The sequence below is a fragment of the Neofelis nebulosa genome, chromosome 3 (genome assembly GCF_028018385.1).
Source record: "Neofelis nebulosa isolate mNeoNeb1 chromosome 3, mNeoNeb1.pri, whole genome shotgun sequence".
Classification (NCBI taxonomy): Eukaryota; Metazoa; Chordata; class Mammalia; order Carnivora; family Felidae; genus Neofelis; species Neofelis nebulosa.
The window spans coordinates 134,377,110-134,383,109 of NC_080784.1; positions in this window are offsets into that span (position 1 = coordinate 134,377,110).

Genomic DNA, 6,000 nt, shown 5'->3' on the forward strand with positions numbered 1-6,000 from the left:
ATATTCCTAGTGCTTTGTTATCACCTGTGATGCATCAGTGTGGAATCCCAGGCCAAGAAGAACGTTCCACGGTTCCTGAGTCAAAGGTACTCTTTGTCTTGTCCCTGCAGTGTGCTAAATCTGAACGCCAGGTTCAGATCCTGCTCTGCCACTTCCTACCTCTGTAACCTTGGGTGAGTCACTTTACCTCCTTGTGCCTAGACAAACAGGAGTACTAACAGTGTTTACCATTATGGTGTTGTTGTGAGGAGTTCATGTAAGGCGGTGGAACGCTGTCTGGCATGTGGTAAATGCTCAAGTGCAAGCTATTATTAGCTCTTATATCTTAATTATGATAAATGTTTTCATCTATTACAATAACTCACTTGGAAATTTTTGCCACGACTGGATTATGAGCTTCTTAAGACAGACGCTTGCTGCCTAGCACAGAGGATTCTACAACAAATACTTCTTGAGCACCTATTATGTACCAGGTGCAACACTAGGAGAGAATGCAGTTGGTGCAGCAGACAAACAGCCCAGCCCCCGGGGGGAGTTGCATTCCCTGTGGACTTGTTGAGGGACTGAGTGAACCTAGTCCGGTGTCATCATTTGCAGTCACACAGACAGACCTTTGATTAAGACTGGGTTTTCTAATTCTTCATGTAGAGTTCTTTTTTTTTTTTTAATGTTTATTTTTGAGAGAGAGAGAGAGAGAGAGAGAGAGGGAGACAGGGTGCAAGCAGGGGAGGGGCAAAGAGAGAGGGAGACACAGAATCTGAAGAAGGCGTCAGGCTCTGAGCTATCAGCACAGAGCCCCACACGGGGCTCAAACTCATTAGCTGTGAGATCATGACCTGAGCCGAAGTTGGATGCTTAACCAACTGAGCCACTCAGGCACCCTTTAGACAAAGAGACAATAAATTTGTGAGGAATTGACAGGATAAAGAAAACAGATGTTTAGGAACTTTAATTAACAAGGAATTCTAAGTGGAATTTGGGTGAGGTAGTAGATTAGAAAAAAAGTAATGAGGTTTTTGCCACACCTTTCTCAGCTTTCAAGTTTCTATCTCTGGTGATGTCTTTTTGCCTAGTACAGGAAGGGTACCCTTTTTTAAAAAGTTTATTTATTTATTTTGAGAGTGAGAGAGAGAGTGTGTGTGGGAAGGGCAGAGAGAGAGAGAGAGAGGGAAAGAGAGAATCCCAAGCTGTCTCCATGCCACCAGCGGAGAGCCTGATGAGGGGCTTGAACTGCGAGATCGTGACCTGAGCCGAAGTTGGTCACCTAACCAACTCAGCCACCCGGGAGCCCCAGGAAGGATTTCCTGCTTTCAGGGGATGGAGAAGTTTCTGAGTGTCCTTGTACCTGCTATTTATTAAGTAACTTTAAAAAAAAATAATCAGTTCTCTGAAGTGCACATTTTGGGGTGGCTTGCCCTTGGCCCCTACAGTATTAAGTCCATATGGAGGCTTTCAACACAAGAAAGGATTGAGGCAGAGAGACTACTCAGGCTGGCATGAGACAGGAAGGTAGGCAGGGCTAGATCATGGAAAGTCTCAGATGCATGTTCAAGAGTATAGCCTGTATTCTATAATTAATAATGATAATAGTGTGTCTTCATTTACAGTGTCATTCATTCATTCATTCATTCATTTAAAGTAGGTTTCATGCCCAGCATGGAGCTCAATGGGGAGCTTAAATTCATGACCTTGAGGTTAAGACCTGAGCTGAGATCAAGAGTCTGGCGCTTAACCAACTGAGCCACCCAGGTGCTCCCCCCTCCTTTTTTTTTTTTTTTTTTTTTTTTTTTTTTTTTTTGGTTACAGTGTCAATTATTTAAAACAAAATCTGAAACATTCTTTTAAAGACCATACCATTGTCTCCAAAAGAATTCAGACGGACCAGGGCACCTGGGTGGCTCAGTCAGTTAAGTGTCTGACTTCGACTCAGGCCATGATCTTGCAGTTCACTGGTTAGAGCCCCACATCAGGCTGTGGGATGACTGACAGCTCAAAGCCTAGAGCCTTCTTCAGATTCTGTGTCTCCCTCTTTCTTTGCCCCTCCCTGCTAATGCTCAGTCTCTTAAAAATTAATAAACATTAAAAAAACAAAAAGAATTCAGACTGGACAAAAATGCATTCACCCATAGATAATTCAGAATTAAATGTGTGCTTAACACAAGTTTTAATTACAAATTATCACAAGAAATGTGATTTTTTAAAAATTCACAGAATTATTTGTGTAATATAACTTGGATGGTATTTAATGCACTGCATCCTAAATCCTACATTCCAGGACTTTTACTGTGAATTTAAATCTTCATCTTCATCAACCCTCCACCAGCCATGCAATATGTTTCCTGCTCAAATACGCATTCACTCTTTCTGGCTTACTAATGTTCTCTTCTGTGCTTTTTCGTTGACATGTTTTTCCCCTTCGGAGCTCCTTGCCTTTCCTCTAGCAGACCTTGAAGCTATAAATTTCTCTCCCTTACCACAGAATTCCTTCCTTTAATATCCATCTTAAAACGCTATTTCTCATAAGAAGTTTTCCTTTATAAAATAAATGAGGTGCACACACTCATAATTTTCTTCACCCAGTTGCCACAATCCTATTGCCTATTGCCATATTATAATATTATTATAATATTATATATTACAATAATCTACAGGGCCTGAAATATTGTGTGGGGCAGATAACAGAGCTGGATACTATTTGGTTTTATTTCATCTGCATGGTTACGTTCTTCTGGAACATGCTATACAAACCCCATCTCTTTGTCTCAGTGCCGTGGTGGCCGTTTAGAAAAGCCATTTAAAAAGCAACTTTACAAACAGTGCGGTCTGATTTAATGCTTAGTATTCCCCACACCTCTGGCTTCTGTATTAGACTTGCCTGTTTGTTTCCTGTTTTGCTTTTATTTTCCCGTGTGAACAGATGAAGCAGACACAGCAGAAGGACCGACCGTTGGTCCTGCAGATTCCACCTTCCAAAGGAAATCCAAAAGGAGCCTCTGGCGTGTGTGGTGTTGCTTAGCAACCCACCCAAACAAACATGTTTCCCTCTCAATTTTTTCCCAGTCCTTATTTATTCAAGAACACTGTAAAATAAATTTTTACCACTTGACATCTGAAATCACTAGAAAAAAATTTGGTGTTTTGGGCTTTGTGAGAACTGCTAAGCATACTGAAAATTTTACTTGCTTTTATTTCTCTATTTACTGCACTACTAATACAAGGCTAGGGTTTGTGCTATTCTTCTTCATGTCTAGAGTTTGCTTTGGATATGTCCCTTCTTCTGTGGGGGGTTGGTTACCTTCGCACTGTTGTTGGGTAACACTGTGATTTTGATGACCTAACTTTTCTATCTCAGTTGCATTCTGTGATAATGTGGTTAAATATCTAATTTACGAATTCCCACAGAATTTTGCTGAACATATAATGAGGGAATATTGACAAGTTCATCCACTAGACACCAGGCACCATGTTACGGGGGAGATTCCAAGGGGGGAAAGGATAATACATAATTCTACCTGCAAGGGGATAAAATCTAAGTCAGAGATGCCTGGAAACATCCTTACATCATTCCCAAGCCCTCTTCTACACCTTGTAAAGACTTAAAATCTTTCTGGACTCAGGCATCGTCTCCTTCTGGAAACTTATGTAGCCATAATCCTGACCCCTAGCTTGAATTTACTTGCCCCTCTACACTGTAAAACTTTACCTCAACATTTGTCATTTTATATTACAAATATCTGTTAACAGTTGTCTTCCTGAGTAGAATGTAAGTTCCTAGAGAGAAGAAGAGACCCTGACTTTTTTGGTTTGTTTTTTGGCAGTTCAGCAGACATTCCCCTTTCTTATCAAAACAGTAATCAGGTTTTCATGGGGGAACCACGCTCCCCTGTTCTGAGTCCACGCATGCCTCAGATGTGGCTGACACCAGCACTGGCTCCCAAGTGATGAGCGTGGAACTCAGGCATGCCAACCAGAGCATCATGAACTCTTGGCCCCTGTGAATGGTATTTAAGAACAGGTGTGGGATCTGGTTCTGTTCAATGGAAATCAGGACAGACTTTTTTTCAAGTTGTGGAAAAAAAAGCTTTTCTTCCTGCTAGATTTAGAGTCAAAGGATATAAGTCTAGACAAGCTGGCAGCCAAAATGTTGATACTCATGGGAGAAATGGAGCCAAAAATATTATACATACATAAAAATAAGTATAATGTGAGGGCCGGAAGAATACCAAAATTGATCTAGTGGTAATGTTTGGGTGGCCATGCTATTCAAGAACATTGTGAAATACATTTTTATCATTTGACATCTTCTGGTTTTGTCAGTGACAGATATGATATTTATCATCTATATCTTTATCCAAGTTCAAAAGAATTTTGAACCATGTAGGGCTAAGAATAGAATGCTTTGGAATACTGTGTGAGGCTTTTTTCTTTACCAACTCAAATTTATTCACTAATTCCATTTGGATGTAGTTGTTAAAAAACTTTGAATCCCACTGTATTTTCACTAGCCCAGATTTTCCAAAAGGATATCAGAATTTTTTTTTCAAATGCCTTTTGATGCTGACATGAATGAGACTTACAGCATCCCTGGATCTACCGGAATTTACAGATTACCTGTTAAATATCCATCGAGCACAATCTTAGATGACATAATTAGGGTGCAGAGGAAATTGTCCTTGCATGCAAGAAACTTGTAATTAAGTTGCAAAGACAAGCTATTCACAGATAACGCAATTACTGATAAGTGCTTTGTGGTTCTCGTCTGGAAAGGGTTTTTTTTGTTGTTGTTTTTAAGACTCTGGAGTCCTAACTCCTAAGGATTCTGATTTATTATGTCTTATGTAGGTCTTAGGAGATGAGGAAAGACCAGCTTCTGATGGTATCATTTGAGCTCCTGAACCAGCACTAATTGAAGACAGATCTAACCCTGGACTTCATTAGCCCTAACATTTCCTTTCTGATTAATTTATTTTAGTTTAGGGTTTCTGTCCCTTATAATTAAAAAATTAACAGATTTCAATAAAAGTGAGTCATACAAACTGTTAAGACTCATGTTAGTTATGTGCATAAGATGCTATATGACCACATGATCAGGCCCCTTGGTCTGAGCATATAGGGTAGCTGTTTTGGCTTCCCACTCTGCAAGAGTTAGGAGATTAGCGACTTTAGAGGATGTTAAACCTTACCTTTCTTTTTTTATATAATTAAATTACAGCTTTGAAATCTTTGCTGTAACATTCCGGAAGTCCTTTTAAAAATGCCTTTTCAGGGGTGCCTGGGTGGCTCAGTTGGTTAAGCATCCAACTTCAGCTCAGGTCATGATCTCACAGCTCATGAGTTTGAGCCCCTGTTGGATTCTGAGCCTGGAGCCTGCTTCAGATTCTGTGTCTCCCTCTCTATCTGCCCCTCCCTGCCCATGTGTGCTCTCTCTCTCAAAAATAAGTAAACATTAAAAAACAATAAAAAATAAATAAAAATGTCTTTTCATTCTCAGTATTTTTCAATAGCAGTTCTTATTTTTTGATCAAGTTCAGTCTATAAATTGTTTCTTTTATGAATTGTACATGTGGTGTAATATTTTTAGAAAAAATCCTTGCTTCAGGGGCACCTGGGTGCCTCGGTTGGTTAAGTGTCCTACTTTGGCTTGGGTCATGATCTCACAGTTCGTGAATTCAAGCCCCGCATCAGGCTCTGTGCTGACAGCTCAGAGCCTGGAGCCTACTTTGGATTCTGTGTCTCCCTCTCTCTCTGCCCCTCCCCTGTTTGTGCTCTGTCTCTCTCTCAAAAAAATAAATAATAAACATTAAAAAACAACTTAAAAAAAATCCTGCTTCATCCGAGGCCATGAACATTTTCTCCTATCTTTTCTTCTAGAAGTTTTTCAGGTTTTACATTTAGGCATATAATCCATTTTGAGATAATTTTTGCATCTGGTGGGAGGTATGAATCAATTTTTTTTCATACATATGAATGTCCTGTTGTTCTAACATCATTGGTTGAAAA